At 31.5% G+C, this 13,379-nt stretch overlaps 1 protein-coding gene across 1 annotated transcript in view; it reads right to left on the bottom strand.

Annotated features, from left to right (window-relative positions):
• The window catches only part of LOC126747023 (uncharacterized), a 312,317-nt gene that overhangs the window by 103,592 nt on the left and 195,346 nt on the right, over positions 1-13,379 (bottom strand). The gene's annotated exons all lie outside the window — the stretch shown is intronic.

Below are 13,379 nucleotides of genomic sequence, written 5' to 3'. Positions count from 1 at the left end.
CAATTGTAGTGCACAGATCGTTTGGACCTAAATAACTGGGACACTTTTATTTAGATCGTTTTGTACCTTAAGTAACTTTTCCAGGATAGTTATTTCTCATCATAAAATCTTTCATCTTGTTATTTTTAGTAGTTCTTAAGATATTACACTTTTAGTGGAAAAGTAAGCTTTAAGCTCATTTGTCCTGCTCTACAAAGTTAAAAATTCCAAGTACATAAGCTGCCGTCTTTGTCGCGAGTTTACTGGATCGCACTTAATCCGACTGACGAAAACGAGACGACAATAAAAGGAGAAAAATTCGCTGCAGTATACGTGAAATTTTCCACCTTTATACACCCTCGCGTGCCCTTCATATATTATTTAATATACCTAGTGAGGAAAGTAGCACTTTCTACACTGGGGAGTCTCTCTCTCCCCCTATTCAGTTGCTCTTGGGGTTGGAATTTTTAATTAAGCCTTTGTCCTATAAAGGGTTGGAAAATATATAATATTGGGCGTCATGTGCATTTAAGTTATGCCATATATGCTTGGAAATTTTCAAAAAAATTATTTTAAAAGTTTAATTGCCTGGAATAGTATGAATAAAAAGTGAATAAAAAAAAAGTTTCATTAATTTGAACCTTTTTACCAATTTTCAAGAATTTTTGGAAATTTAAAATAAAGATTCTCATCAACCTAAAATACCTAAAAAAATAAAGACTTTAAAAGCTTGAAAATCACAGAAAATGCCTGAAAATGACCAAAAACCCTTTGAAAAACAAAACACTTCACAAATGGCTTAAAGGTTCTGAACAAAAAAATTGAAGAATCTCTAGATGCCTGGAAATTGCCATAAATAGCTCAGAAATGACTGGAAAAACGTAATTAAAAAAATTCTTCGAAATTCTTAAAATTCTCAAAAATTCCTGGATTAAAATTTACTTTCAATGCCTAAAAACAATCAAAAATTGCTAGGAAAATGAAGGATGTTACCAATTATTTGAAATATCTAGAAGAACTAAATAAAAAGAAAGAAAATAAAAAAAAATCATGATAAAAAGCAAGAAATATTCTAAATAGCTTGAAATTCTCGGAAAAAAACAAAATAAAAAAAGTCTTTTTAAATGCCTCATAATTACAAAAATTCCTGGAAAAAAAGCAAAAAAATGCACAAATAAGTTAAAATTCTTGAAGAACAAAATTTATTAAAAGTGTATAATAAAAATTAACGTAAGACACACAATGTAAAGATAAAATAAGACACACACACTCACACATTAAAATTAGATAAAATGAACAGAGCTTACACCCTATTTTATAAATAAATTTGCTCAAAAGCGTCTTGAATTGTGGTAAATTATCACAGGTTTTAATGATCACAGGTCATCTACAAAAACTCTTAATTTATCACACATGTTGTTGTTTTAACTTAAAACTAAACAAATAGACCCTAAACATAGATTTCACAGGAGTATAACGATTACATTTTAAAATCAGGCTCATTGCTCTGCTTTGGATTATTTCTAATTGGTTAATTTTGACTCTTCAATTATTGTAGATTATTCGGGCATTTATTACCTTATTTATAATTATTTTTATGCAGCATTAATGCTAAACTTTAAATGAATGATTTATTTTATTCATTACAAAATACTCCTGGAAAAACGAAATTAAAAAAATACCTAAGAAGCTTGTAAGTCACAAAAAATTACTGAAAAATTAATAAAACGCCGTCAATAGCTCGAAAAAGTGAAACAAAAAAAAACGGTTTTAAATCTGGAAAAACCCTCTTTTAAGAGTGGAAAAAAACGTCTTAAGAGGCCTCTGGATAGACAATGTAAAGCAACTGGCGGCCTTTTATACTAGCGAGACCCAAAGACCGCCCCGAGTGGCCTTAAAGATAAGATTTCTCCACGCCTTCTTGACACACAAAAACTCCATTTACGGAGGGATTAAAAGGGGAATTTCTGGATTAAGAAAAATCAAAATTTTATCCTTAATACGTAGATAAGTATTAAACCTGATTTTTTCCAGGACAGTTTGAGAATTTCTTTCAGGAATGCCTTGTCTCAATTTGCATATTCTCCAGACAGATTTTATTTACTCTGCGACAATTATAATAAATACTAACTTCTTCTTTTCAATTTTTGAGCATGTAAGATATATAGTATTTCCTAAATTAATTTTTACTATAAAAGTGACGTAATCCCCAGCAAAACAAGTAACTTAATAATAAACATATTGACCCAAATAATGCATAACATAAATGTACATAAACACCACCTCTTACTAAGAAATATTAGGTTCAATTTATTCCACTAAATCGTTCAACTTTAACATCAAAGGGATGCACATCCTCACGTAAAACAGATTGATTTAGGTAAGGCGTAGTCGCTTTGGTAAAATTCCTCCCTAATACTCCCTTGATATCTAATTATTAGTCTCGTATCCGGAAATTTACATATTCATGAAAGCAATTGCATTGTTCGTGCTTATCATATTAAATCAAAACCAAACAGTTTAGCCGAGGAAACAATACTCGAAACGGGAATGTTCATCTGTTATTCTATCTATTGTCGCATATCTATAATGCCGTTTAGTAGGGGTGGAATATTGCATCCCTTAAAATCGGGTTGGGTATTATAACCGGAAATGTTTACTAAATAGATCCGTGTAGAGAGTGGGAATACGCAGATTTTGGAATATAAAGTGGCACGTTTTTTTTCTGTTTGTTCTGAAGGGATTTTTGGTGGTTTCGAGGCAGTTGGTAGTGCTGCAGTGATTTTTGGAAGATTTGTAGGAGTCCGTTTATTATCTTAAGGCATTTAAGCTATTTTCCTTAATATTTTATATTGTTGATCAATTTTTTCCAGAAATTTTTCCTGATTTTCAGGTATTTGAAGTGACTTTTTTCTGTCGTTTTTACTACGTATTTTAAGCTATTGGTTGCATTTTTTCATGATGTTAAGATTTCCAGACACTTAAAGTGTTTTTTTGTTTCGTATTTTTAGGCATTTCATGTCACTGACCAAATTATTCAATTTTTCCAGATATTTTTGATGATTTTTAGATATTTAAACTGATTTTTTTTATTTCGTTTTTCCAGTCTTTTCATTTTATTAGGAGAATTTTCCCAGTAGATTTTGGTGACTTTCAGCGTTGATTGAATAATAGGTTATTAGTATATTATTTATTTAATTTTTTACTTACATTACCTTAATTTTATGAGTTAAAAATTATGTAATGAGAATAAGTTTCAATATAAACCCGGCATAAATATATTAAATTAAAAAATATAAGTTTTCCCACCTTTCCATGAAACGGGTACAGCTGATTTCAAAAGTATTTTTTTTTATTACGTTTAACGATATATTTTTTATCAAAATGTTTTTCACAAACAACTCTATTTTTTAATAGCATTTCGTCCATGAGATATGTTTCAGGATTTCCAATATTTTCTAACCATTGATTAAGTATCACTGGTTTCAAAATTGGAAATTTAAAGAAATTTATTACATTGTTTTTATTTTTTCTTTTACTACTGCATCCACGATAAGCACACTCACATACTTTACTTAAATTTACCATTGTCTCAATTTTAAATTCAAGAAAAAAAATTATCTTTATAGTTATTATAATATTAACACAAAAATTTAATCACGCAAAAACTCTTCAACAAGACACTCGGACCGCTCTTTGGTTAATAATATGATAAAGGGCTGGTAAAATTATTTTCACGCACTCTAAGCAGTGCGCCATCTCTCCGCTGGACACTTTTCCGGGCACGATTTAGCCCATATAGTTGCGTATCTTCCTATTATTCAATCAACGCTTTCAGTCATTGAAAGTATTTTTTTTTTAATTTCGTTCTTGTTTTATTTCGGTCTGTTATATTATTTGGATATTTGTTTAAATTTTCCGGAATTTTTTTATGATCTTTAAGGATAAGATTTCCAGAAAATCTGACTCATTGAAGAAATTTTTTCTAATTTCCAGGCAGTACTCGGAGTTACTAATATTTTTTTTATAATTTCCAGAAATTTGGAAAGTTTTTTAAATAAGGCACTGAGGATAATTTTCCAGGATGTAAGTATACATAATTGAGATATTTTTTTTAATAATTTCCATACATTTTAAATCACTGAATATTATTTTTTTTATTTTCAGGAAATTTGACTCTTTGAAGATTTTTTTAAATAATTTCCAGGGATTTCGAATCACTAAACATTTTTTATTTAATTCTCAGTAATTTGGTTTCATTGAAGAAATTTTGCATGATTTTTTCAGAAAATTTTGTTAATTTTCAGGCATTTAAAGTGTTTTTTCAATTGTTTATTTAAAGGCATCTCAGGCTATTGGTTGCAATTTAAATATTTTTTAGGTGTTTTTTTAGGAACTTCATGGTATTGGGAAAACTATTCAATTTTTCCAGCATTTTTTCCTGATTTTCGAGAATTCAAAGTAATTTTTTTCTACATATTTTTTTAATTTTTCTATGAATTTTTGGTAATTTACAACCACTTAATTTTTTTGGTGTATTTTTGGTAATTTTTAACTATTTAAAGATTTTTACGGTAATTAGAGATCTTTTTTATCTACCTATTTATTTTAATTTTAAGCACTTTGAGTCACTGAGGTAACTTTTTTAAAAAATCCAGAAATTCTAATAGTAACATTTTTAGAAATTTTGATTTATTGAAGAATTATTTCCAAAAAATTTTATAATTTTTCAAGAATTTTGAGTCACGAATAATTTTTGAAATAATTTGAAAAAAATTTGATACAAGGATTTTTTTATTATTTCTGGGCACTTTGAATAATTAAGACATTTTTGACAACATCCTGAAATTTTGATTCATTGAAGAAATTTTGGTTTTGATTCCAAGAATTTGGAGTAATTGGTGATTTTTTTTGTAGACATTTTTTTATTTTTTCCAAGATTTTTCTGTGAGTTTTCAGGCATTTAAAGGAATAATTTTATTTCGCTTTTCCAGGCAATTTTTGCTAATTTTCAGGCATATAAAATGACATTCTTTGTTCCGTTTATCCAGGCATGCGCACTTATTGGTGGCGTTTTTAAAACATTTTCCAGATATTTTCGCTAATTTTTAAGCAATTGAAAGAATTTTCTAGAAATTTTGACTTATTTAAGGATTTTATTTATAAAATTTGAAATCACAATTTTTTTAAAAATAATTTCCATGAATTTGGAGTAATTAATAAATCCGTTTATAATTTTTAAAAATTTAAATTTATTAGGCATCTTTTAGGATTTTCAGGAATTTTAAAGCACGTAAGATCATTGATAATATTTTTTAATGATTTCAAGGAATTTTTTCCCATCTAAGGAATTTTTTATAATTTCATAAATCATTGAAAACTATAACTAATAACTAAACTATAACTTTCAAGATTTTTGACATATTCAAGAAATTTTTAATAGTTTGCAGGCAGAACTTGAAGGCACTGGAGAAATTTCCAGGAATTTCGAATCATTAAAAATTTTTTAAATAAATTTCGAAGAAATTTTAGAAACTTTAGGATTTTTGACTCATTAAAGGAATCTTTTTTTAATAATTTGCGGCAAGCACTTAGAGTCACAAATGAAGTTTTAATTATCTCCACAAACTGTGATTCTAAAAGATATTTTAGGCTTTCCAGGCATTTGAGGTACTACAGTAAATTGCCAGGAATTTAGATTTAATGAAGGATTTTTTTTTTGTATTTAATTTTTTTGGGTATTTCTGCAAATTTTTCAAATAGTATTTTTAATGAATTTTTACATAAATTAGAATTTTTTAAACTATTTTCAGGCAATTTGGACCCACTGATTATATTCTTAAACTTTCCAAGAATTTGGATTAATTGAAGGATTTTTTCTTTGTTATTTCCAAGGATTTCGAGTCACTGAAGAAATTTGAAATATTTCTAGGAAATTAGGTTCGTTGCTGAATTTTTAATTATTCTAAGGAATTTACATTTTTTGAAGGAGTTTTGAGTCCGTCTATTATTTCCAGGCATTTAAACAATTTTTTTAAATACATCATATTGTTGATCGAACTTTTTCCAGAAATTTTTATTGATTTTTACGTATTTGAAGTGACTTTTTTCTGTCGTTTTTGACTAGGTATTTCAAGCTATTGGTTGCATTTTTTTCAAATTTTTTCATGATATTAAGATTTTTAGATACTTAAAGTGTTTTTTGTTTCTCTTTTCCAGAAATTTCATGTCATTGGCAGAATTATTCAATTTCTCCAGATATTTTTGGTAATTTTTTAGCTATTTAAACGGATTCTTTTCACCTCGTTTTTTTAGCAGATTTTGGTGATTTACAGTCATTTTAAGTGATTCTTTTTATTTAGTTTTTAAGGGTCTGTCATATTATTGGGAAACTTCTTAAAATTTTCCAGAATGTTTTTATGATCTCTAAGCAGCACTTCAAGCTACTTAAGAAATGTTTTATAATTTCCAGGCAGTACTCGGAGTCATTGATATTTTTTTATAATTTCCAGAAATTTGGACTCACTTGTATAATTTGTTCTAATTTACAGGAATATCGACTCTGTGTAAATCAGCGCATTTTACAAAAATCTTACCCATTAGAGTAAAGTAAGAAAAACAATTAGATTTTTATTAGTTATTTTACTTGAAAGTTTATTTAGGTAAGCACGATTTTCATTTTGATGATTTAATGTAATCAAATTGGCTATTTTTTTGGAGTTTATATATACATACAGGGTGTTTCAGGACTATGGGATCAAACTTCTGGGGGTTGTTCAGTGCAACAGAAGAATCCATTTGAGTATAGGAACCCATGTCCGGAAATGCGTCACTACGCCACTACGGCCCTAAGACGCGTTGAAATTTTTAAAAAACATTAATTACTTAAATAGGATCTGCTGCATTTATTTTTACCTTTTATACATGATACTATAACAACAATTGTTTAAAATCAACGCTTATCAATGTCAATTCTCAATGTCATGTTTATAAATTTTATCGCTTACAATTTTTAAACATTTATTGCTAATGGAAAACTTTACCAATCAATAATTGGCGGATATGCATTTGGCATACGGAGCAACAAACTGCAATGCACGAGCAGCATCGCGGTTGTATCATGAACGTTATCCCGAACGACAGCATCCTGGATAAAAAAAGTTTATTGTGGTTAGCACACGTGACGTCGCTAAGAATATGAATACGAGTAACGCTTCTGTCTGGCGGGTACTACACGAGCAACAACTCCATCCTTACCACTTCCAGAAAGTTGAAGGTATCACTGCAGCCGATTATCATCCTAGAATTCAATTTTTTGTCGATGGCTTCTGGATCACATCATTGCACAACCAAATTTTTTACGATATGTTTTGTGGACCGATGAAGTCTCTTTCACAAGAGGCGGTATTTTTAATAGTAGGAATAGCCATGTTTGGGACGAAGAAAATTCTTATGCAATTTTTCCAAGAAAACATCAGAATTGTTGGTCTGTCAACGTATGGGCAGGCATTGTTGATGATTATTTAATTGGGCCATACCTTCTACCGGAACGGTTACCAGGACTTATTTATTTGCGTTTCTTGGAGGAAGTTCTCCCAGAACTCCTTGAAAATGTTCCACTAAAAGTTAGACAGCAAATGTGGTTTCAGCATGATGGAGCGCCGGCTCACTTTGCTATAATAATTTCCAAGAATTTGGAGTATTTAATGAATCTGTTTATAAAAGTTTATAATAAGGCTTATTAAAGGAATCTTTTAAGGTTTCCAGAAATTGTAAGCCACTGATAATATTTTTTAATGACTTCCAGAAGTTTTTTATAATTTACAATAATAATAATAATAATCTTTATTAAAACATTTTTCATTACTTTCAGGAATTTTGACATATTCAAGAAATTTTTGAATAGTTTGCAGGCAGAACTTGAAGTCACTCGAGAATTTTCGAAGAATTTCGAATCATTTTTTTAGGAAGGGGAAAGGAATCTTTTTTTAATAATTTGTGGCAAGCACTTAGAGTCACTGATGAAGTTTTTATCATTTCCAGAAACTGGGATTCTAAAAGATATTTTAGGCTCTCCAGGCATTGAGTTATTAAAGAAATTTCCAGACATTTAAATTTAATCAAGGAATTTTGTTTGTATTTAATTTTTTTGGGTATTTTTTCAATTTTTTTTGTCGTGTTTATCTCTGCATCTCAGGCTATAAGTGCCTTTTTTTTTTAATTTTTCCAGGATATTCTTAGAATTTCTAAGCATTAAAATGTTTTTTTTTCGTTTCGTTTTTTCACAAATATTTATGTTATTCGGAAAATTATTCAATTTGATCAGGATTTTTTTGTTTCCCATGCATTTTTTTTCAAGAAAAATGTCATTCTCGTTTTAGATCACCAAGTCAGTCTTATTTAAAATGTCAACAATCTTTTTCCCATTTGGATTTTCTTTGGATGTTGTCCATTGGGATCCCCCAGTAGTATTTTCGGGCTACTAGTTTTATTTATTATATTCTCTAATATCTTTCCTTCCTACTGTACATTTGGTGGGAAATACACATTAATAATATGAATTTTTAATTTTTCTAGTTTTAAACATTGTAGTTGAAAATTTGTAGGTAGTTCTTCATTAATTTTCATATTGGTATTGGCGATGTTTTCCTAAACTAAAAAGGCTATACTCCCCTTTCCATCATATCTATCTTCTCTTATCATTTTATAACCTCTTAAATTTATACTTATATCTTCCTTCAGCCAAGTTTCATTTAGTGCTATTATGTCTGGTTTATATTGATTTATGAGTAATTTCAAGTTATCTACGTTTGATTTAATACTTCAAATATTCCATTGAATTATCGTGCAACACTCTCTACCACTCTTCTGCATTATTTTCAATAGATTATAATTTATCCTGTTCCCGTTGTTTTCTTTCAGGTGAGTTATATTTCTGTCTATATGTGTTTGCTGTTCGGAATCCTGTCTTCCATCCTTGTTTTATTTGTATATCCTCAATGCTAAGTCTCATCAATTATAGTTGTTACCGGAGATTTATTTTCTCTTACATGTTTATTATCCAAATATTGGATCATGTTGCCTGTGTTGGCTACTCTTGCATTTTGCGGACACAGACATCTCTCATGCTCTTTCTTATCGTATCCTATGTTTGGGGATGATGCTTTTCTTTTCAGACTTTGCTGTATATTCTGTCTTTCATTATATAACTGACTATTTTCGCTAATTGGTCTAAAGGTGTTGTCTACTGCCCTTCTTGGAGTTTGGAGAGTTGGAAATTCCTTCCTTTGTACAGTATACCCTGTTTTTTTTTTCTTTGGGTACTGCCATATCTGCATCATAAAAAGACATGAAATCTAAAGACATATATAGTCTTATTTGTTTTTGGCTCACTCTTTCAGGATACTCCTTGTGTATATATATGCATGTTCCTTACTTTCGCAATGAATGCATTTAGTTTCCAAACATTTCTTTGTGCGTTCTATTTTTTCCCTTTGCATTGTCGACTTGTATGTCCGTACAGTAGACATTGATAATATTGCGTTACCGGCATAATATCGTTATTTTCACAAGAACAAAATAAAAGCGTCAAATGTAATGGCGCACAGTTTTACAAACGAACAACTTGTCGACATGGTTTTGGTTTACGGAGAAACGCATCAGAATGCAATGGCAGCAGCTGATCTGTATGCCCAAAGATTTCCCCGAAGATATCACCCGAGACGTGGGGCTTTCTTACGTGTTATTCAGAGGGGTAGAGAAACTGGCAATTTGCGGCCGCGGGCCTGGACAAGATGGAGGAGCTATTAGACCTAGGCACATTCTAAATCTGGAGGAGGATATTTTAGAAATTATCGAAGAACAACCTGGAATTAGCACTGGGACAATTTGGAATATCGCAATCTACAAGTTGGCAAATTTTAAAGCACGAGTTGCTGTACCCGTTTCATGTGCAGAGGGTACAAGCCCTACTTCCAAGAGATTTGCCGCTTCGAGTACACTTTTGTGAGTGGTTGTTACATCACCAGCAGTTAAGCCCAAACTTTACCATAAACATTTTAGTTACGAATGAGGCAAATTTTACTCGCAATGGAACTTTCATTACTGGGCTTTGGAAAATCCGCATATTACACGGAGAACATACTTTCAACAACGTTTTTCTGTAAATGTATGGGCTGGAATTCTGAACAGGATGCTCATCGGTCCTTTTATTCTGGAAAATCGTTTGACTGGTGCTCGGTATTTAGAATTTTTGCGCAACAATTTACCAGTGCTCCTTGAAAATGTGAATCTCAACGTTAGACAGAACATGTGGTTTCTTCATGATGGTGCTCCACTACATTTTTCACGACCAGTGCGACAACATTTAGATCGTGTGTTTCCCGGACGATGGTCCAGGTGGGTGGCCCCCTCGCTCGCCTGACCTTAATCCATTCGACTTTTATTTGTGGGATCATATGAAAACAATAGTGTATGTAAACGAAGTTGATACTGAGCAAAAGCTACGACATCGCATAAACGCTGCCAGTGACGCAATTCGCCTACAGCCTGGTTTGGCCCGTGCATGTACGTCTTCATGGATTCGACGAGCTCAAGTCTGTATCGAAAATAATGGAAACAACTTCGAACAGTTGCTTTAAATTAGTTTAAATTAAACATATTACCTCATTTTTTTCATTTGTAGTTCGTCTATTGAACCTCTTTTCGCGCAGTACCTCTGTGAATGTTTTTGTAGCTTCTAATAGTTCTTCCTCTGTTAACCCCTTATAAACATTTCTCACAATTCCTTTACAAGTCACATTGTGTTCTGGCATATATGCATAATAACCTTTATTTTTAATTTCTGTATTATCTAACATTTCATTGGCATCAATAAAATTGTTAAATTTCATTATTATCTTATTCTTGCCCCTTTTCATGGGTCCCTTCGGATTTTTGAAATTTTGCTAAGGACATTGGGTGAAGCCCACCAATGTTCTTATCTCTTGTTCCTTGAATTATTACTTGAAAAGGCTCAATGGAATTGCTTTCCTACTTATAAACTATTATTATATTATTATATTTCGATGGCTTCCGACTAAAAGGGTAAATCTTACCAAGCTTTCTTTGTTTCTTTGGCGTTTCATCTATAGACACTAGGTAGGATACATAAAATTAGTAATTCTATAATTAATTAGCAAGCATGCATTCGATTTCTTCGGGAGCAACCGCCAATAAAAAATGTAAAGCGTAAGATTTACTACTTCTACTTCTTCTTGTTCTGTAGAGCAAAGTGGTATTTGCTATGTAGCAACACTGCTGTGTGTTAGTATTAATTCACGTTATCCTCCTTCCACTGGCCATTTCCTTTTTATAAAAACCGGTTGATTTTATTCACGAAACATGCAAAAACCCGTGAAAATTTCGTCTCGCCCTTTTCCCTAAAATGTCATAAAAACACCCTCCCCAGTCGTCCGGTCTATTGCGTTTGACATTTGAGCGCCTTTTTTTCAATTCGTCGCTTCACTGATCTACGTCAATTCCCATTAGCCCTTGCCGTCCTTCGAGTCGACCCATCATAGATTTCTAAATAAAATTTTTATAGAAATTAACCGGCAAAAAATGAGGGCATTTGGCTCGCTGATTGATAGGACAAAATACGGTTTTTTGATAGATCGCAGCTGTTAATCGTACGTTATTCGATTCCATCCCCCTTCCCCCCGACAAAGGCGGATTCCGATATCAAACCTATCGACAGGTGTAAAATTAATGACCCGCCTTTTCGATTTTGATAAATTGAATTTAGGCGGGCTTTTTTTTCGCAAATTTAATTTATATATTGGTTTTCCTAATATAATTATAGTTGGATACATTGCAATGCGAAATTTATTATTTACTTGCGTGGTGAAGTATAAACAATTCTACCCTTTTTTTTTCCTTTTCTCGGCTTACTGGTGCTTACAATGTAGCAACACTTATAATTAGTCGCGGGAATTCGCTGTGTGACGTGTAGTCAAAATCAAAAAAGTTTCTGATCTGAACTGCTTTGAAAATTTTAGAAAATTACTTTAATGACTTTAAATATTTGAAACAGTTATTGAATGAGTTTAAATTCCTGCGAGAGTCTTCAGTGCCTCAAATATCTGGCAATCGTAAATAATGAATAATTTTTTTTGGAAATTATTAAAAAAATCATAAATAAAAAGAGAAGGTTGAATGAAAACCTAAATAACTGAAGCATTGAGACAATTGGGATTAACCATTGCAGCAGAGAAAACAGGAGCAATTAGCTTCCACACAAGAACACAGGATCCTCCACAGGGATACAAAAACAAAGAAATACAATGGACAGCAAAACACAAATACTTAGGTAATGAACAATACCTTGAATTGGAACGAACAAATAGAGAACATGTGCAACAAAGCAAGGGGATAAATGTAATGAAGGCAATTATAAGAGTATGGTGGGGTGCAGTGTCCCAAGATATTAATGAATGTTTAGAAAGGCATGGTACGTTCTCGCCTGGACTACTGCAGCATATTTTTAAGCCCAAATTCAAAAAGGAATTTTATGAAACTAGATCAAAATTCCAGGCAATGAGAGTGATTTTGGGTTGCATGAGATCTACCCCAACAAATATTTTATTACATGAATGTAGAGAAACGTCTTTGGATTATAGAGGGGTTTGGCTTGCAAATCAGTAGAATGGTTTAAAATAAATGATAAAAGACCTATATATAACATGGATGAATATGTTAGGGTCAAACCAATTAGTAGCATGAGAATCAATTTATCAAAAAGGAATTGTAACACAGACCAGGCATTCCAAAATACAATGAATCGAAAATATCAGGGACATACTCAGATATTTACTGACGCTTCTAAATGGACGTACTGGTAGAGCAGGTTTTGGTGTACATTGCAAGGCACTGAGGGAAAACTTTATCGCTAGACTGTCAGATAATATTAATATATGCACAGGGGAAATGGTGTAGTGGTACTGGAAAACAACATTGAAAGAGCCATAATATGCAGCGACTCCATGAGCGCAATACAAAGACTAATATCTAGAGAGAATAAATATTTAGACCACATAACTGTATACAAATTATGCTGGATACCAGGCCATACAGGTACTAAAGGGAATGAGAAAGCTGACATGTTGGCAAAAGTTGGGCAAACATTAAATATTCCATACCCGATAGAGACAGTAGAGAGTTTGAACCATTACTAAAGACACAACATTGGAAAAAGTGGACAAAAGCTTGGCAAAGGACATTGGAGAATAAGAGAAAAAAATATAAATTAATGAGGGAACAACAAAAACCGTGGTTTTATAACATGGAATACATAAATGGAAGACATAAAGTCATATAGTAAGAATCAGAAGTAACCATTGTCTATATAAGGCACATATCCA

This window comes from Anthonomus grandis, chromosome 18 (genome assembly GCF_022605725.1).
Source record: "Anthonomus grandis grandis chromosome 18, icAntGran1.3, whole genome shotgun sequence".
In the NCBI taxonomy this organism is placed as follows: Eukaryota; Metazoa; Arthropoda; class Insecta; order Coleoptera; family Curculionidae; genus Anthonomus; species Anthonomus grandis.
This window is presented reverse-complemented; position numbering and strand designations above follow the sequence as displayed.